General features: G+C 38.8%; 1 protein-coding gene across 11 annotated transcripts in view; it reads right to left on the bottom strand.

Moving 5' to 3' along the window:
• Positions 1-22031, bottom strand: part of Anks1b (ankyrin repeat and sterile alpha motif domain containing 1B) — a 1082674-nt gene that overhangs the window by 808381 nt on the left and 252262 nt on the right. Inside the window, exon 1 of one of the 11 annotated variants that reach the window (XM_031349144.1) lies at positions 9028-9135. The exons of the other annotated variants lie outside the window; for them this stretch is intronic. The gene's annotated coding sequence lies outside the window, so the exon portion shown is untranslated. Of the gene's footprint in view, positions 1-9027; positions 9136-22031 lie in introns of those variants that run through there. 11 annotated transcript variants of the gene reach the window in all.

The raw sequence follows: 22031 nt of genomic DNA, 5'->3' as shown, positions 1-22031 counted from the left end.
GAGATCCGCCTGCCTCTGCCTCCCAAGTGCTGGGATTAAAGGCGTGCGCCACCACCGCCCGGCTAGTTCTACCTTTTTCAACCCACAAAGTCCTGCAGAGTGAGAAAATATAGTTTTCCTCATCTTAGCCATTAATCTAACAAGCATGCCCTTAAGAAAGACTTGATGCTGACCGTGATGATGATCACAATGGTTGCCCAATAAATAAGCATAGAATAAAGATAATATCTTTGACAAGTGTTGAAGGGCAGAGTCTTCTATTGCTGCTGTTTTAAATAGTCAGTAAGTTCTTGCCAAATCCCATTACTTGTTAAAAAGATGCAAAAAAAATTAAAACTCCTACTTTGGAGGAGAGAACATGTATTCATCAAGTCAAGCAACTGAAACACAGAGAGCGAAATGAGGTAATTTTGATAAAGTCATTCCATTTTAATTTCAGTGCACAGGTGCTGGCGCTGATAAACGTAACCTGAAGGTTTAATTCAGTGAAACCTTCCCCTCCAAGCAAGTTTTAAAAGTAAGCTGTTTGCCTTCCCTGCAGACGATTATTCTAACCCCAGAAGCATCCTTTAAATATGGATTATGTGGCAGCTACCTTAAAACGAAGCTGAAGACTCTCCTTTTCCCGGGCCTTTTGTGTAAGTATGGCTAATGTAATCAAACTGTTTGGAGTTTAGGGGGTTAAATAGTCTGAAAAAAGAACTTTATTCTTGAATACATTTATGAGTTTTTAAATTTTTTTATTATTTATGAGTTTTTAAAGTTTGTACAAAGATAACTTGTAACCTAGAAAAATATTTTAACTTCATGTGCTATGTCTCCTTCTGAAGGAGCATCTTACAAAAGCCTGTATTGATAGGGCAGCAGCTGCTCAGTACAGGACTTGGAAACCACTTGGGGTGTTTCTACAATACTGCTATTACCAACACAGAGTCTACCATCTCTAACCAGAAACGAAGTCCAGAGCCTCCATGGAGCAATCATCTTCCGTGATTGCCATTGAGTGGCTTGGTTCACTGGCTTGAAGAAGAAAGCTAATTTTAATAATTTCAGAGCCCCCTTCCATCTCAAACAGTGCTTATCTCTTACTTGCAATATCTTGAGAAGAAAGCAAGATACTCACAGATACTATTATTATAATGGTTTCCTACAATTGGCAGCTTTGATGGTCAGATGGCCTGAGCCCCCCAAGAAATGACATATCACGGTTTTGTTGCCACGTTAACCTGGAATAGAGAACCTAACTGGGCTCCTGACCCACTTGTCTATTCCATGCTTTTGAATGCTCAGGTCATGCCTTCACTTCCACATACCAGAGAAAGCATACTGAGGTGGCAATAAAATGTGACCGAAAAAGAAGAAACCTAACTCAAGCAAGTTTAATTATAAACTAGAACTCAGAGCAATTTTAAACAATAGGCTATAGGTAATCCTCAGTACAAAGGAAGTAGAGACTGGGCTGCTGTCAAGACCGATTCTTATTGCACATTTGTAGCTCCATGGATCACAGAACATAACCAACCCAACATATTTAGCTATTAACATCACTGTTTTCTCTAGGTTCCCATTTTTAAATATTTCTGACTGATTTGACATGCAAATAGCCTACTACAGAGAAGATATGTGACTGGCTATCTTGGCTTTTTAAGGAATTTGGGGGGCACAAGACCTTCTCAATGCTGGAATGTGGATCAGACAGGGCAAACCTGGAAGCTGGTCATCCTAGGTCAAGGAAATGGTTAATTTCTTCATATACAGAAGCGTAGGAAGGAGGGTAGTAAGAAGTCCCTGTGACTACACAGACAAAACCATCAATGTCTAAATGTGAAGTGGTAGATGACTAATGGGACTTTACTAATTCCATCAATACATATAGTTTATTTCTCTACCCTTGATTATGGTTACTTTTGTGGCAAAAGCAATGCTGTGTTGGTTCCAAATCTATGCTTCTTTGATGCTTTTGTATGTACATGCCTTTGATGTCATAAGAACTGAGGCTACTTTAGGAACCAGTCTAGGTAACCTGCTAGACAGCATAGGCTCTGTGCGAGTAATGCTATGCATCACTACAGCTATGAGTGGCTATGCCTAACATGGCAGCCCCATGAAGCACCCATTAGTTGCCATCAGATGAACAAGACCAGTGACGATTAGCCAGGTTAGCCCACAGCAGAACCACCCTGCTTGCTGGTCCCAACTTAAATGGACAAATAACCAGTGATGGACTTTAAATCTGTGGTTGTTTTAAGTCACAAAGTTTAGGGTGGGATGTTATAGAACAAAAAATAGAGGAGTTATTAACCTGTGAGATTACAGTTGATTCATTTTGACAAGAAAGATAGCACCATCCCAAATATGTTCAGGGTGCTGAAATTGTTTTTAAAATAAGATGAATTAACTAGCTAATTTCTACTGCTCTTCTGGGTATCAACTGTGTGGGCTATCTCCCTTCTTAATGCTTCAGTATTCTTGAAAGACATCATCTTGTTTCAGCACATACATCCTTCCATATGAAATCTACTCTGTTCCACATATCTAAATCTTCTTCATCATTTAAACTCAGCTCAGTTATCACCTATGTAAGAACTTCTGGGCCCTGCTCTTCTCTCTTGGAGGCTCAATCATTTGCTGATTTGCTCTTTATTCTCAGGATATATTTTCCCATAATTCTGTTTTATAACTATTTCTCTACAAATATATCCTTGATATATCCATAAGATTAATCAGGCACATCTTTTTGTTCCCAGTACACATTACAATCTTGGTACTATTTATACTTGATCTTAGCCTAAATGTGAAGAGGCAATAACTTGTATAATTTAAATGAACATTTCAGTTTTAAAAATAAATCAAAACTTTTTATAAAATAATAAACCTCATATGGAAACATATGAATTTGATTTGAAGCAAAGGAAATCAGATCCTTGTTATTTCTGTGAACATTCTCTGACTAGCACCCATCACATTTAGCATATTTATGTTAGCATTTAAATCACAAAAAAATAGAATTTTTAAAAAGCAGTAATATAATTTTGGCCTTTTAAAAAAGTTAATTTCAAGGATGACTTTTTTGTGGGCCCAGAGTTTATAACGTGTTCATAAACAGAAGTTAAATAACATAAAAATAGATGTGTAAATAGGAACAGAAAGTATGAATAGAATCATCCCAGTTATCTGACAGGTGGGTAGGGGGTTCGGACAAATTCAGATCAAGGCAAGTTCTGTGTGAGTAACATGGGAAGGCTGACTTAGCGTTCCCTCTTTACCAATAGATGGAGGCTTTCCCCTGCACAGTTCCTGAGCATTCAAGGCAGAAGGGTGATTGGAACAAGAATGATATTTTGTTGAGAATGAAAGCCAGATGTGTCGGGTGCAATGCCACACACCTGTAATCCCAGCACCTGAGATGGTAATACAGGAGCATAATGCCTTGGAAGCAAGCCTTGGCTATAAAGCAAGACTTTGTCTCAATAAAATAAAATAAAATAGCTACATTAAAACTAGAATGGCATGAGTATCCCTAGGGAGAATACCTTTCTCAAAATATATCTAGACTCATTTCCTTGATGCATTGGAACATACATATATACACACACAAAAAAAGGTAGATGACCAATATATAAATAATAGATAAATACTAGATAGACAGATGATATAGATAAATGATAGATAGATAGATAGATAGATAGATAGATAGATAGATAGACAGGCATCAAATTAAAAAGTAAAATTAAATTAGACTCCAGCTTTGCCTCCTTTCATCGGAAGAGGCTCTCCAGAATAAAACTGTCATTCTATGCCCAGATAATAAAATTAGGATCTAAGACATTATCTTGTAACTCTAGCTAAACCTCTAGACAAGTGGGAAGGTCTGATATTTCTTCAAATTCTAAAAACCTACATAGGCCTTATTAAGAAAACTATGGCAGATTGAATATGCGCATATCTCCTTTCTGTTTCACATTCCATTAAAATGGTCAAAATGTAGTTGTGAAGACAGAAGCACTCAGACAAGCATAACTCAAGGGAAAGCTAAAGGAACATTTCTCAAAGCCACATGTGACAAGTGACTAATCAAACATAAGAACCAGGTCTATAGCAGACCATGGAAAAAGCCAATGACACCTACTTCATGACACTGGTACAAGAGGAACAGTAGGTGGAAGCAGTCCAGGATGAAAACATGAACAATCTGAGAGTGTTTAGTAGATATTTAGGTTCCCATGCATTTCTAGACTCTATGCCCCTATGACTGCCCCTTCCTTGGTCAAGTAAGGAACTATGGATTGATTCATCCAAAGGGTGAACTAGTCCCCAGTAGTTTAGAATAGAAGGATGTACTGAAAACAGAATGCCATGAAAGCAATATTATACTGCAGGATGACATCCATCAACAGTGTTAGGGTCTCCTTCTGTAATTGTCCTTAGGGGTTTCTCATTAGGAGTTTGAAAGAAAAATTTTGAAGACATGGCAAGGCCAAAAAAAATAAAATTCTAAATAAATTAGTATTATGCTCAAAATGAAAGAAATATCTAGAAGATACTATGCAGACTGCTTAACATTCCTTGAAGGAAATTATTTCCAAACCTATAACTTCACACAGCCTGTCAATCAAGGATAGAAATAGAGGACATCTTTTAGAATTTACTGGCATAGGCACAGCACAAAACAAGAGGTGTGGGATAAAGGAAGCAGGATGGCCGACATCAAAGAGAGGTAATAAAGAGGGTTCCCAGATAAAGGAGTAGAAAGTGACCAGTAAGACTATGAAGAAATTGAAAGTCTCAGACAAGATCTCTCAGGTATGAAACTCACAGAACCAACAACAGAGATAAGACATGTTGACAAAGGACTTGTATTCACACAGAAATATCAATCACAATGAAAAAAAAAAACAGTTTAAACTCTAGAGAAAACAAACAAAAGACATGGTAATGTAACAGAAAAGAAATCAGAACTTAGGATACATAATATTATATGGATCAACAAACACTAACAAATACAGAACACTGATCTCACCAAACTAGGAAATGAATGTACTAGAGGGATAGTGATAGGAACCTATGTGTGTTTACCTATGGGTGTTAGGGGGTAAATCTCATCTTCTCTTCCACATGGAACTTCCACAGACAGTATCTAAAGTTGAAAGACTAAGAAAGAAGAGAGCTATTTGATAAAAAAAAAAAAAGATAAATACCCAGAGGAGATCAGAAAAGGGAGATGAAATATATTAGGGGACAAGAGAAAGATGAGCAAGAGATCGATCACTGAAACGCTAGTCCTCCAGAAATATGCAATGATTTTAATAAAAGATTCCAATACTTAATGGTTTTAGCTAAACCAAGAGACAAAACACATTCTAATAATAGTAAGCATGGTGGAAAGGGTTTAAGAAGTCCCACCTGGCTTGGGTAGATTGAACCTACTACCTCAAAAAAAATACAATAGAATAAATAATCATGGCAGGAAGTGACCAGCTGTGAATCCCAGGTTTCACAGTGACTTACTTGATGCTGATCTTCTGTTTCTCTAACATGAGAATGCCTGCCTTTACCCTGTCACAGAGCTACTATGAGGGAAAAAAGTAATTTCAGTGAAAGGTCTTTATGCATAAAGCAATCTCAAAATAGAGCAGAGATTTTTTTTAAAGGTCCAAAATATTTTTTTCCATTTTTATTAGATAATTTCTTTATTTACATTTCTAATGTTACCTCCTTTCCTCTATTCCCCTCTGAAAACCCTCTATCCCCTCCCCCACTCAGCAACCCACCCACTCCTGCTTCCTGGCCCTGACATTCCCCTACACTGGGACATAGGGCCTTCACAGAATCAAGGGCCTCTCCTCCCATTGATGACCAAGAAGGCCATCCTCTGCTACATATGCAGCTGGCTCCATGAGTACCACCATGTGTACTCTTTGGTTGGTTTAGTCCCTGGGAGCTCTGGGGGTACTGGTTGGTTCATATTGTTGTTCCTCCTATGAGGATACAAACTCCTTCAGCTCCTCAGGTCCTTTCTCTAGCTCCTCTATTGGGGATCAACAGAGAAATGCTCAGTCCAATGGCTGGCTGTGAGCCTCCACTTCTGTATTTGTCAGGCCCTGGTAGATCCTCTCAGGAGACAGCTATAGTGGGGTCCTGTCAGCCAGCACCTGTTGGCATCCACAATAGTATGTGGGTTTGGTGACTGTATATGGGATGGCAGGTGGAGCAGTCTCTGGATTATCCATCCTTCTTTCAGTCTTTGCTCCACACTTTGTCTCTGTAACTCTTTTCATAGGAATTTTGTCCCATCTTTTAAGAAGGACCGAAGTATACACACTTTGATCTTCCTTCCTCTTGAGTTTCATATGGTTTGTGAATTGTATCTTGTGTGTTCCTCTTTCTGCACATCCTTGCCAGCATCTGCTGTCACTTGAGTCTTTTATCCTAGCCATTCTGGATGGTATGAGGTGGAATCTCAGGGTTGTTTTGATTCGCATTTCCCTGATGACTAAGGATGTTGAACATTTCTTTAGGTTTTTCTCAGCCATTCGGTATTCTTCAGTTGAGAATTCTTTGTTTAGCTCTGTACCCCATTTTTAATAGAGTTATTTGCTTCTCTGGAGTCTAACTTCCTGAGTTCTTTGTATGTATTGGTTATTAGCCCTTCATCGAATGTAGGATTGGTAAAGATCTTTTCCTAATCTGTTAGTTACAGCAGAGATTTTACCCTATAAACAATTTTTGAGTCCCTACCATCTGCTGGACATAGTTCAAATTGCTATTCCTTTTTTTATGGTGTTATATGATTTATCTAAATTTGAAGTATTAATTCTTACCATAACTATTTTTAAGTTAAGCTTTAAAATTGGTGGCAGAAGACAGGGATGGTAATCCCTTTTCACTTGCTTCTGTGTTAGGAATCTGTGACACACTCTAAAATAACACCCCCCCTAATTATTTTTGCCATCTAGTATTTATGTACTGTGTAATCTTTCCCCTGAGTATAAGCAGGGCTTGAGACATACTTGTAAGTAACCCAATTTGACAAACATGGTGAACAGGAAATCCAAGACCACGACGGGTAAGGTTGGTATGTATACCTAATTAACAGATAATCTTTGTTGATTCTCTCCTTCTCTGGCTGCCATAGGAAGAGGTCTGAAGAAGGTCTCCTAGCTAAGACCATGATTCAAACAACTGAGGGCCATCAGCAAGAAGGAAAGACTCCCAGATTACAGAAATAACCCCACAAGTAACAGAACCCTGTCTACAGGAGCTTGGGAGTGGATCCAGGTCAAGCCACATCTGTGGCTGACAGGACTCAAGTCTAGATTTGTGATAAGCAAGACAGTGAAGAGGAGAACTGTCTTCATGTCACCAAATTTGTGAACCAGGGGGAACGGTTAGTTGAGTCTCCCATGGACTCTTGAGTATCGTCAATCAAAGAATGTCATTCTGCTTGCCACAGAGTCACACATCCTAACTCTAAAAGCTCAACCCTCTGCCTGTTGTCATCAAGCCCCCTGAGTTGAACCCAGTGTACCTCACTATTAGCACCTCAACCTCAGATGGCCTCATGCAGGCTACGTCATCCAGAAGTCATCAAAGTCTCTCTTCAGTACTAAAGAATTTAAACAATTTACTATTGTTAGCAGTGTCAATCAAATGTCACCCACAAGATAAAGTAACATGCACTTCATATTTTATAAGATCATGAGGGATAATGCAGAGTGGAAGTTTTCTATTTAATAACACATTACAGTGAGCAGAATGGAGATTTTTTTAAACCTTTCTGAAAGTATACATTATAATTCTAACACATTAAATGCTTAACAAACTCTGGTTTCTGAGTAAATGGAAAGGAAATTTTTTTTTTGCTTTTAATCTAGAATTTTTAAAAAAGATGGTCTGTGGGCAGTGAAGCATACAGCTCAGACAATATTGTACAGGAGAAAAGGGTAGCAGTAGTAAGAATCACGGGAGCAGGGAAAAGTGGCTCCACAACTAGGCATCACTGGCCACCCGACTCTCCTCCTCAGCTCCACAGACCTCTTTGTTTTACCACCATTGTATCAGATACAAATACAAAAATGGAGAAGAGCCTGAGAAAAAGCAGGTCCAGTAACAGGCCCAAACTGGGATCCAGCTCAAGGGGAGGCTCCAAGGCTTGACACTATAACTCATGCTATAGTGTGCTTACAGACAGGAGCCTAGCATGGCTGCCCTCCGAGAGGCCCAGCAAGCACCTGAAAGAGTCAGATGTAGATACTTACACCCAACCAATGAGCAGAATCTGGTGACCCCTGTTCTTGAATTAGGGAAAAGCTGGAAGAAGCTGAGGAGGAGCGCAACCAGCAGGCTTCCAGACTGCTAGAAGAGCAGCAGTCTCAACTAACCTGGATCCCCGAGATCTCTCACACACTGAGACACCAGTCTTACACCAGCTGATATGAGGCCTCCGACACATATACAGCAGAGGACTGCCTGGTCTAGCCCCAGTGAGAGAAGATGCACTTAACCACTGAGGCACTTGAGGCCCAGGAAGTGGGGCGATTTGGTGGGATAGGGGTGGAGGGATGGGGACATCCTCTTGGAGATGGGGGAGGAGGTATGAGATGAAGAATAGTCAGAGGGTGAACTGGGAGGAGGATAATGACTAGATTGTAAAAAAAGATTAAAGAATTAAAAAAATGACAAGACTATTCAAGAATCAGAAATAATCATAAAAACAGTATTAATTTGTTAGCTTTAGCCACTCAATGCTATTCTATTACTAACAAATGGAACATATATCTTAACTTCATATATTCAGTAAACATAAAAAGTATTCAATAAAAAAAATACAGCTATTGTTTGTTTAGATGTCCTACCACCCTGACTGGGGGCAGTGTGCATGAGTGGGAAAGCCTTTAAAAGGAGATCCACATAGAGTTGTGACTCATTCACCCGAAGAACAATGAGCCGAACAGGCAGTCGCTGAGGCAGACTGTCACTTATAAAATTCCTGTAAGTGATGCAGAGGTTAACGTGGGGTGTCTGAACCTGTCAGTGCCAAGAGTTTGCAGCTGTCACAGTTGGAAAGGCTGTCTCCCTCCTAAACTGGTGCTCTCAAGCCAGACTGGACTGAGTGGGACTGTCAGATGAGAGATCTGAAACTTGACAACAGCAGCTGTGATGTCACAATGGTATTGTAATAAAGCTGGCTGACAAGTGATTGGGCATGGCAGGGCACATATGTGTAGAGGTCTAACTGGAGGACATGTGTAGAGCTTGACAAATCACAAAACAGGTGTGGGTTTTGGTTTTGGTGATTTTTGTTTTGGTTTGGTTTGGTTTTTTGAGCACCCCATTAAGAACTAAGGACTATGTGATTCTTCAACAGATACCCTCTGGGTTTTGTATTGGCTTTCATTACACTCATAATTATTATTAGTTTACCAATACAACTTCATTCTTTTATAGATCTGGAGGCCATAATTGATTCACTTGTTTTAGGAAGCTGACATCAAGGTGTCAGAAAGACTGTTTCTTCCAGAGCAGTGGTCCTCAACCTTCTTAATGCTGTGACCCTGTAATACATGTGCCTCATGTTGTAGTGACCCCCAACCATAAAGCTGTTTTCATTTCTACTTCATAACTAAAACTGTGCTACTGTCATGAATTGTAATGTAAATGTCAGCTATGTGACCCTCAAAGGGGATGCAACCCACAGATTGAGGGCCGCTGCTCTATGGGTTCCTATGGAAATCCATCCTTTCCTTCTTCCAGGCCTAAAGACAATCAGAATTCCTTGCTGTTTCTGGCTGTGGCTCCTTCCTCAATCTCTAAAGCCATCAACACAGTTCAGCAGAGTGCAGCTTCTGCTACTGACTTCAACTGCAGCCAATCTGCAATTCAGTCATTCAATCTAAAATTCTCTGTATCTCAAAATCCTTAACAAATAGTATTTACAATTTCTTTTTGATACACAAAGCAAGTTTCAATCTCCAGGAATTGGACCTAGATATCCTTAGTTGCCACTACTCATCCTGTCCCAGAGAACCTCTCATATATATTTCAACAGGAAACTGACGGTTATAAGGGGCTTATCATACATCTATAAGACCATCTAAAGCACAACAGTAATGAGTTATCTTGGGAACTTTCAAAAATCATTCCTCTTAGTAATTACAATATGAAGAAAGTAAAGAGGAACCTCAGTCAATACAGTCAATATGAGTATCGCATATACTCATATGGAATACTGTGCACAGGAGAGGATGGAGGTGTGTGATGCTCCCATGTCAAGCTTATCAAGGGATTGGGTCAAAATCAACCAAACACAATTGACAGATTCCAATGATACCAGATGACAGTACTCAAGGAACAGTTCACACTGTAATATCCATGGGTACTAAAAAGTACAGTAGCAAGCGTCAGGAAACTTTAATTCATAACACTCTGAGCAAAATCTGCAGCAACCACTCTGACACCAGAGGATCTAACTGCAGGCATGTGGGATGCATGGAGGAGAATGTTAACTTTTATTAAATGGTTAGTATGCAGCACAAAGTAATGGCCTTACAAGTTTTAGTATTAATTCCATAGAGTATCACAGCAATGGTTGGTGGAAGCATTAAAGGAAGAGGAAAATAAAGCCCAGGGACAATTAGGTAACTACTTTCTCCCTATTTTCCAGCTAACAATGGATATAGCAAAACTCTGGCTAATATATGTTACAATCTGAAGACCAATAATGGTTTCTTCAGCGTATTGTAACATACAGGAGCATACTGAAACATATGAAGGAGTCAAGAAAGCAATGATTTTTTTTTTCAGAAGAGCTTTGGGGGAAGAAAAGAATGAAAGTGAAAGTAATATCAGCATACATCCTGTCAGATGATAACAGCAACAGTTTGTCATGACTGTGGTCATATGCAGGGACATATACTGATGACATTACAGCACACAGCTTTAAGTAAGCAAACAATGTTTCACATCTCCAGGTTCCCAGTTTACTGTTCAGATCCTTTCTCATTTACCCACCAAAGAAATCCATGGTCTCGCCTTTCCCATAAAGTGGGCTCTATGTGGGCCAAAGAAGAAATCTCAGCCAATAAGTGCACATGCTGCTCTTGCAGAGGACCTGAGTTCAATTCCCAGCACCCACATAATAGCTCACAACAAACTATAACTCCAATCCCAGGGGATCTGACATCTTCTTAGGTACCAGGCTTGTACATAGTACACATAAAGAATACATGCAGAGAAAACACTCATACACATAAAATAAAGTAAATATACAAAATCTTCTTAATGAACTCTACATGTAAACCTAGTTTCTAATATCACTTCATATAAAACTATATCTTTAGTTGAACTAGGACCCAGTATATGGCTCTTTCAGAATATAGTTCATGAATCTTCCTTCCTATGGCATTTAGTTTGTAAAACTGGTCAACACAGGCCAAGCCTTTACTGAGCAATTCCTTAAGACCTATCATGAAAAGAACAAAAAGGTGAGTTTTCTTTTCTTTTTCTTTGTTTAACAATCCAGCCACATAAGCAATATCCCTCATCAGAAAGGGTCCTTCCAGACTGCACATAAACCACAAGGAAGAATACATTTCTGGTACTTTTAGGCTACATCATATGAGAGCAGAAACAAAGTACAAACTTCTCAAGTACCTTCTTGATTCTGCATATACACACACATATATGTATGTGTACACACACACACACACACCTTTATAGCCATACATAGTGAAAACAGCCTGACATGAAGGTCAGGGATATCTACATTCATCAGGTTTGCACATAAGCAATAAAAGCCCCCATACTTAAGACTAGCTGATCCACATCTTCTACCCACATCCTTCCACTGTAAATCAGATTTCTTTGGTTATATCTTTTTTCATAACCTCCAGACTCCTGACACTTTTTTCCTTGAAAAAAAAAAAAACCCACAGGAAACCAATAAATAAGGCCCTTCTTGCAGCTCTTATATCCCATAATTCATTCTGTGGAATCTATATGCAACTTCTTCAGTCTGTTTGTCCAACTCTGGTTATATTTGCATGTGTGAGCTAAAGGGGATCAGCTAAGAAAAGAACCAACATCATTGCAATAAAATCACTTTATAAATGGCAATGTACTGTGTGACAGTGTTATTTTTATCTGTACTTGAAAAGTACATATTGATTTATTTATTATAAAATACAAACTTTAAGAACTGGGAGATGGTTCCATGGGTCAAAGGGCTTGCAGGAAAGTATGAGGGCCTGAGTTTGAGTTCCCAGAACCCATGTAAAAGCTAGATGCACAGCACTCAAGTAATCTTAATCTCAGGACTGCTGCCAATGTATAGAAGCAATAGGAGAACCCTGGGGCTCATGAACCAGCTGGCCTGGCTTATGCAGCTGTAAAAATCAATAAAGGAGATCCTAACAAAAACAAGATGGAAGGCAAGGACTGACATGTGAGGTTGTTGAGACTGTCCCCCGACCTACACACACACACACACACACACACACACACACACACACACACATCCATATACTTGGTGGCAGAGATAACAATTAATCAATTCTATCCACATCTATTAAATACTTTAAATAAACAAACCTCTTGTTTAAATAGCCAACTTTAAAAATAGGATAATTAAATGAATCTATAACATGATACTTCTGGCCATGGTGTATAGATATATGTATAATTATGTCTAACTAAAGAAGATGCCAAATTCTCTAAAATCAACCAATAAGTTAATAAATGTGTTCCCCTCCCAACCCATTCCTGTTGTTAAAAGGTTTTCTGAGGCACACTTCACATGTTGTGACATCACATGGAGACAGGAGGAGCCAGATTTGGAAGCATACTCCTATAATCCCAGTATTTGAGAAACTGAGGCATGAGGATATCTGGTCCAAGGCCAGCCTGAACATCAAAGATGGACCCTGTCTTAAAAACGCAGACTATAAAACTGCATAAGTGCAAAATGCTCAATTAGACAAGAACAATCACATGTAAACATAGTACAATATATCACTACAACCAACATATTAAATATATTAACAGAGGCAACATCATGCCATGGTTGTTATATCCCATTTCCTTTTCTTCCAGCCCCTGTTCTAACCCTTAAGACAGACAACCATTGACACATTGTTGCCATAGGGTAATTTCCATTTTATAGAATTTCAGGTTGGTGAAATTGTGCAGTATATGCTCAACTTTGAATATTTTTCTCTCAAAAGACATTCTGAGCTTGTCAATAACTCCTTCCTTTTTGCTGTCGAAAAGCACATTGCAGTTTCCTTATCCAATTCTGGGCTTGTGACTGAATGCTAGCCTTTTGGAGATGTGCACCTTAATCAGAACCTGTGAATGTTTACTTTGAGTGGCAAAAATAGACATATGCACACATGATTAAGTTGAAGATCGTGAGATGAAAAGATCACTCTGGTCTTCTGTGACATTCAGTGTGTTCACAGAGTCTTTCTAAATAGATAGTAGAAAGGTAAGAATCCAACATGTTAAGAAGAAAAGGGCCCCAAACATCCCAGTCTGACCTAACGCCAATTCAATACAAAATATCATCTATACTTTATCCCCTTCAACATCCCAAATGGTATTAACTAAACTCTCCAGGAATATTGCTCTGGGTAAAATGTGTTTTAAAACAAATTATCTTTCTATCTGTGGATGGGTAAAACTAGAAAACAAGATAATGGTACCCAAAACGTGTGATAGTGGCAGAGGTATAGGAGGGTAAATATGGAATTTCTCATTTGAAAGGGGAGATGAACAGAAAGAAAGGGGAGTTACCAGTCCTAAGAAATTATGAAATCAAACTGTATGCATTCCATTAGACCTTAAGACATAAGAATAATCCTTTGTGGCTATGGCCTATTAGATTTGATCTCTGACCCAAGTATTCTTTATTCATAAAGGATACTATGTATTTGTAGTTAAGTGGTTTAATTAGCCCATCTCTTGCCTGTGGGAGATATTTGATATACATTAGTGTTTTCTGTTTCTTCTTTCTATATCTCAGTCCAAGCTTGAGCTATGTCTACTTAGAGAACATTTCCAAGACCTCAGTAGGCCTCCTGTATATGGCACAGGGATTGTTCCATTAAACAAGTAACTCTTCAAACATATGCAGGATGATCCCATGTATTCCTGGCTTCTGATGTGATGCATGGGAGCACCCAAGATGCACACACTTCAACTCTTCATGTAACTCTCTGTGGCTGAAATATTGGCCTTTATCAAGAGGTTACCAATAGTCCTAGTGCAGCCACACGAGTGGCTTTCTCCCAAAGCACACCTTTTTGTACTTTTCAAATCTTTTGAATGCTGGAGAGAAATAAGTTCTCTGATCATGTATTCTCAGTTCCTCCTTGCTTAACGATGTTTTTTCTAGAACTATTTCTTTCTCCTCTCATCTAACAATAAAAATACCAAACCATAAAAGCTTTATTCTTTTGTCTGAAAAACCTCAACTATTCAGCTACATTTGCAGATTATAGGTTCTGATCATACACACTACACATTCTCCCACTACAAAACACAACAAAAGAAACAAACAAAACAAACAAAGAAGACAAAACTCCTTCACTTCTCCTATGGCACATCCTTTGACATTCATATTCAATAGTCACTGATTCTCTGTGACAACACAAGTCTCCTTTGTCATGGCTGTCGTTTCCCCTTAGCCTTTGCAGCTGGAGCCTTTACTAATCACGTTTCCACTAACAATCTATTTGTAGAAATCTAGTCTTTATAAAAATAAACATCGCGTTTCTCAAAATTAGTCCCTATGGCCACAGTTCAGTGCCACCTTCTATAGTTTTTGATATTTGTTAGATTCAAAGCTCATTTCCAGATATCAGAGCTTTGGTTAGTTTCTCATTTCTGCATTACTAGATAAATAATGAGGGACTTAAAACATTTTTAAACATATCTTATCATTGTACAACCAAAAGGGCATTTGAAATGCACCCGTGAAAACCGTGAGTCTGACTAGTCTCACTAGGCTAAAATTAAGGCACTGGGTTTCCTTTCCTCCCGGTTGCTTTTGAAAAGAAGTCATTTCTTGACATTTCTAGCTTCAAAGGGCTGCCCACATTCTATGGCTCAGAGCAGCACCACTCAGGTACCTGCTTCTGCCAAGCCTTCTCTTTCTCTCCCTCTGCTCAGTCATTGCATTGCCCTCCATATAAGTACCACCAGCTAACCAACTATACCACTAGAACTCTTACATGGCCCTTTATGACCACCAGCTAACCAACTATACCACTAGAACTCTTACATGGCCCTTTATGACCACCAGCTAACCAACTATACCACTAGAGCTCCTACATGGCCTGTGATGACGCTGAACTCCTATCCTGTGTGAGTATACTGGACCCACGGAGGGAACCAACAGTAACTTTCCCTTCTCCAAGGGTTTAATCACACTGGTGACAACACTCCTACTCTATATGCTATAGTATAGTCTCAAATTCTAGGAATCAAAACACAGACATCATTAAGCGGGGAATATAAGCACAATTATCTTTGTATTTAAGATATCCTGAATATAAAAGTCTAGACTGGGCTGGTGATATAGTTCGGTGGTTGTCGACCAGCCTAGCATGAGCAATGCTGGATTCTAGCATTAGATGAAAAAGAAAGGTTAAGATCAATAGCTAAGGCTGTTTTTAGAGTTTATAAGCATCCATTGGCTTGCGCAGATGGTAAGAAGAATGGGTTTGTAGTCTGTGTCCCACCTCTGCTTTCATGGAAACCCTGTGTATTTTTCTTGTATTGCTTGCATGTTTTTTATGATCTCGCATTTTTTGAATTTTGACTCTGACATACTTTGCAGGGTTTTACATTTTTTTCTGATTAAGCTTTATTCATTGTCATTGATTTAACTGTCATTAGAGTTGGGAAAATTCTGGCTATTATTTCCCCAATTATTATTTATTCTATGCCTTACCATAATATCAATTATGTCTTATACCATTTCTTCAGCACTCTATTCAGAAATTAAAGAAGACATATTGTACTCAAATGCACATCTAGTATTTGTCCAAATAGGCATGTAGCAGCTTTATAAAACAAATTTTCTTCCCAACTTTGGTTTTCAGACATTTCATAACTTCTGCTTGGAAAGCATATTGGGTTTATATGAGGAGTTTGTTATGTTTTCTAGATGTACAGAGTTCTGTGTTTTAATTCATTTGAGGAATTCTCAGACAGCCACCTTCAAATATTTCTCTGCCCCTTTTGGTATTCCCATCACAACTGTGCCTTGTGCTTATGACAACATTTCTGTACAAACCTATTTCTTTCTCTGTGTTTCTTTTCTCCCTGATACTCAAACTGATTGATCTCTATCCTATCTTCAAATAATCTGGTTCTTTCTCACTTGACAAATAAAACTGGCCGTTGAGACCCCCAGAAGTAGAATTTTCATTTTAGATAATATTATACTTTCCAAAGCCAGGCATTCTATGTACATATTTTTTTTTATCTTTCCTCGGGCTTTACTGACAGCCCTCGTTATCAAAACCCGCCATCCTCAAGCCTTTCCTTCTTTGCTTATACTTTAAGTTTGTGAATGTGTCTGTGATAGCTGCTATGAAGTATTGACTCATCTGAAGGAAATATGGCCATTCTCAGACAGTTTATTTGGTCTCTTTTTTATGTTGTATGGATCAGCTTACCCTGTGTTCTTGCACCACCTTTAATGTTTTCCCTTAGGAACTGGATGTTTTAGATAATTCATTGGAGTGACTTGGAGTGAATAGGCCCTGCCCTGTTGCTACTTATAGGCCAGCTGGATGATTTTAGTGAAGTCAGTTTAGTGCTGAGCCCTTGCTGCTATTGCTCAATGGGTTGCTACTTTAAGCGTGCATCCCCATGCTACTCTCTTAAGAAGGTGGTTAGGGCAAGACTTTGTCACTGTCTTTGAGCACACACAGCTTCTAAGCTACAGGAATTGCTGGCTGCTTTTTGTTTTGTTCTCAGCAACACCTGGGTTCCTGAACTGTTCTGCAGACTAATCCAACAGATTTCAGTTCCCTTGAAGGAGCCAACTCCAAGGATGATGTCTGAATTTGGTCTGACTTCAGGTGCCTTCTCTAATTCCTCAGACTAAATCTCTGAGTCGGGATGCTATGGTTATGATTAAAGACAACGGCTCATATTCACTTTAGTAGCTGAATGCCCACTGGGAGCTAGAGAGGGTGAATAGGGAATAATAGTATCCTCTGGTTTGAGGGTGTTGTGAATAACCACATTACAACAGGCCAAGGAAAAGCAAATCAAGGCTTCCAGGACTCTCAGCAGTTTGATACCCAAGACAGATCTTGCAAAGTATGAATGGGGACTAGATGGAAATGAGAGTCCACAAGTCACCCACATGCACTTGGAACTCTGTCTCATCATCACATCACTGGGCTATAATAAATAAAAGCTTAGGCTGAGACTCTACCTGAGTACAGCCCTCTACTGGAAGCTGATGGGAGTCATAGGGTGGGATCAATGTTCTTGCTGAGCTGGTCTGGAATGGAGTTTCTATCTTGAGGAGTTGGGAATGGATACAGGAAGAGAAAGTGTCAGTTGGTGGTTTTAGTGGTCTGACAGAAATGAAGGTTTTCTTGATCAAATGTCTCCTCACTGAATTATTACTTAAAAATTCCCAGGGACACTCTCAGACATTGTTCTATTGGGAATCAGATCTGTCAAGCTTCTCATGCATCCTCATGAGTTCTCATCTAGTCAACTGATGAGCAAAGGTGGGAAAGCAATTCAATGAATAAACTGAGTTTTTCTTAGAACTAAAAAATGGGTATGGAAAGAAATGAAACTCCACCTTTCCATATACCACCTACCAATCAAATTGAAATGGATCATTGCCTAAAATATAAAGCTATGTAAGTTCTAGGATAAAATACAGGAGAACTCCAACTTTGGAATAATCAAATATTTCCTAGGTCACAAAATCAGTCTCCCTCTCCCTCTCCCACTTCTCCCTCTCCCTCTTCTCCCTCTCCCTCTCCCTCTCCCTCTCCCTCTCCCCTCTCCCCTCTCTCTCCCTCTCCTCCCTCTCCCTCTCCCTCTCCCTCTCTATTTCTCTCTCTCCCCCTCTCTCTCTCTCTCTCTCTCTCTCTCTCTCTCTCTCTCTCTCTCTCCTTCCCTGCCTCCCTCACCTTTCTTTCTCCCTCCCTCTGTCCCTATCCCTGTCCCTCTCCCTCCCTCTCTTCAATGCATGTGTGGTACACATACACAGACATATATGAAATTAGATTGAACTTCAAAAGTTTTTAAAGTTTGGCCTTTAAAATATATTGTTATCAAAATTAAAAAGCAATCTATATAGAGTGTGAAAATAACTTTACACACCGTAAATCTGATAAGGAGCTCATTTTTAAGATATATATTCTTTTAATTGAATAAATATATACAATCTAATTAAAAACAAAAGAAGTTGGAACAGGCATTTCACCAAAAATGATATACAAAAGATAGCAAATAAAGAAATAAAATTATATTCAATAGGTAATTTTCAGAAAAACACAAATTAAAATCACAATGAGAGCACTAGACACCCACTAGAGTGGCTAAACTTTAAAGGCCTATGATATTACAACAAAGGCATGGAACAACTGAAATACTTGTAGAATTCTGACTGCAAAGAAACATGGCCACTTTGGAAATTAGTTTTGCAATTCTCAAAAAGTGAAATGTAAAATTAATATACCATGCATCAATTCCAGTCCTACATACTTACCCAAGATAAATAAAAACACAAAGACTTGCATGCAAATATTCATAGCTTTATTAATTTAGCCCAAACCTAGAAACAACCCAAATATCCATCAACAGATGAATGGGTAAACATGGTATGGTCTAATCATACAATGGAACACTATGCAGTAATAAAGGAGGATAAATATCTTCAGTGGGAGAAGCCAGAAACAAAAACAACTATATAATTCTATTTATATAAAATCCTTGAAGACAAAATTATAATCATAGTAAATGAATCTGTGGTTTAGTAGATATGACAAAGAAATGGAGTATTGACAGGGACTGCCTGAAGAAGGTATGTGAACTCTTCTGAAAAAATGATAGGAATATTCTATAATTCTAGTTTTAGTCTTATATATATATATATATATATATATATATTCATTATATATAATATATGTATATATAAAACTATTTGTATACTACTATATAACACATATAACATATTTACATATTGCTATATATTAATATACATTTGTCAGTTTCAATTAACTGTGCACAACTCATAACTATTATTTCATATAAAATATACCTCAGTAAAGCTTTTTAAAAAACAAAAGAAGAAGAATACTCAATAGGTATATAATAGAAGAATATTTTCAGATACACTCAGCCAGATACACTAAGTCAAAGCACTTAGATAGCAAAGAGTCTAAAATTAGGTTGTATATCAGTTCAACATGTTCTTTGTCACTATTTTCATTAAATTATAAAATACATGTCCCTGATGCCAGATTTTTGAAAATGATATTTTAAAACTCTCATATGGGCTGGAAAGATGGCTCAATGGTTAACAATACTGGCTATTCTTCCAGAGGACTGTATTTCAAATCCCAGCACCCATGTGGCAGCCCACAACTGTCTGTAACTCCAGTTCCAGGATCTGGGACCCTCATGTAGACATACATGGAGGCAAATGCAAAACTCATGAGATAAAAATAAATTATTTAAAAAAAAATCATGCTTTTAAACCATGATCTCATTTGAGGGAGAAAATTTGAGATTTTGTGTGTGTATTGACGTGTCATGTCTAAGAAAACTATGGTGACCTGAGATGGATCTCAGTTATGTGCATTCTTCAGGTCAGAGTTTATGTCCCATCATTTCTACTGCTTCACACTAAACTATCTGGCTTGCTTTGGCTAATAAAATAGCATCATGCAAGAGGTTTCCATAATTGTGGGTATGCCTGCATAACTTGGCTTGTACCAGAACACCCACAACTTGTGTGTAGTTCTTCAGACTGGACCAGAAAATGAGGCATGGGGAACAAACCTCAACTTGGCCTCAAAGACAGAGTCGCAGGTAAATAAGTCACTTTTCAGTAGAAAACTAAAAGTTTGCCATGATACACAATGGAATTAATAGATGTTTGTTGTCTACATCATCCTTTTGGGAAGAGTTGGTGAACATACAGCTAATATTTGTGGAGAAAATAGTCCTAAGTACTGAGCTAAAAGCTTTATGTTGCCATTTCCTTAATAGCCACAGTGACTCTTCGGGGGGGACTACAAAAACACACATTTAAACTCCACAATGATGGAGCTGAAGACAGGGTGACTGCATTGTCCACAAGTCTCTCGGTTATTATGTGACCAACAGAACTTAATCCAGGGATGTTTCACTATACAGAGTACCCACCATCTCCTTCACTATGTTCTACTGGCTAAATGGAGGATTTAGTCAGTGCCCCTAAACCAATGCTTCTGAAAGAAACTCTACCTCACTCACTGATTTCCCAAATGTGAGTAACAGAATCAGACCAAGGGACACCCTGAAGTTGTAAGATCTTGCAGTTGCTAGATATTGATGGACATGTGCCAGTTTTATATACTCCTTCTCTTTCCTGCATCTAATCTACTAACCTTTGTAACTGTACTTAAACAATTGCCAATGCACTCCAGCTTCTGGGCCCTCAGTGGCTGAAACACCATGCTGTCATGACTCACAAGGTTATGAAATACCAAAGACCCTCAATCAGGTACTGCAATATTGTTTGTATCCATGTTGGTTCCATTTTTAATTCCCCAACTGTTCCAAACTCTAGTCACTAACTTAAGTGCTGATTTTAGTTTCAGTCCTCCCAAAGGATCTGCCTCCAACTTCCCAGAAAATGAATATTCCATGGGGTATTAAATCCTCAGCTTTCCTCTTCCTCCTTACACCTATCTTTACCTCTCATTACCCTTCAGCTCTCCTGCCTTGGTGACTAATCCCACCTCCATATTCTGGCTTCTCTTCCTTCCTTCCTGCACCTTACTTCTACCCATTTAACATTGTCCCCTTTTCTCTCTATCAGAGAACCTACATACTCACTCCTCCCATGTCTCAAACCACTTTCCTCCCATCCAGGTGGCTCCACAAACGACCAACCTCTCCCCTTGATTTCACTACTAGACTTCTTGACAAAGTAGCCTACTTGAGCTAATTTCAAATTCTCGCCTCCAATCCATTCCTTAATGCACTATCGTGAAGTTTTGCTTTCTGTAAACTTTTTCAAAGTTTTTCTCTCATGTAACAGTTTCCAGCATGCTCAAGAATCTTCTCTCAGCTACATTCTGACCAAGTCTCTCCATAGTTCCATGTGTCAAACATACTCCAGCTTGACAGCCTACCCCATACCTCACTGTTCCTCACTATTCTCTGCTATAGTTATTGGTACCACATTCAGCCACTCCACCACACAGAGCTTCTTAATACCGTCAATATTTTACCCTACCCCTTGCTTTGACTCACTTTAATGCCTCCCAGTTGGTCTATTCCAAAAGTCTGCCAGCTTATTTTCTGGCAAACAGTCTAGCACACACTCAAACCCACCCTTGACACTCCCCATAATAATAATTAAAATGCAAATTCCATCAAATGCCTCCTCTCCTCTTCCTCCTACATCTTTCCCTGAGGCTTAAAATTCCTCAATGGGGATTCACATGATTGCTCACTGTATAGAAAATGAAGTACACTGTGTTACTAAGGAATACAGAGAGTTCCTGGGACCCTCCAATGCCTCATCTTATCATCAGTCTACAGCAGACCCTCCACATCATCTTTAAACTAACACAAACCTGTATATTTTCCCAGAACAAGTTGTCATTTGATGCACTGTTCCTTGGAGTTATACTGCTTTTCCATTGTGAAATTCCCAGCCATACCCCTGGTCAACCCTGTTTCCTGTTGGTGGAAACCTCATCCACCAGTACTCCTACTAAGCACCATCTTCCTGGGTTATAGCTTTCTCTCTCTCTCTCTCTCTCTCTCTCTCT

Source organism: Mastomys coucha, unplaced genomic scaffold (assembly GCF_008632895.1).
Source record: "Mastomys coucha isolate ucsf_1 unplaced genomic scaffold, UCSF_Mcou_1 pScaffold4, whole genome shotgun sequence".
Lineage (NCBI taxonomy): Eukaryota > Metazoa > Chordata > Mammalia > Rodentia > Muridae > Mastomys > Mastomys coucha.
Note: the sequence above shows the minus strand (reverse complement) of the source record. Positions and strands in the feature narration are given on the sequence as shown.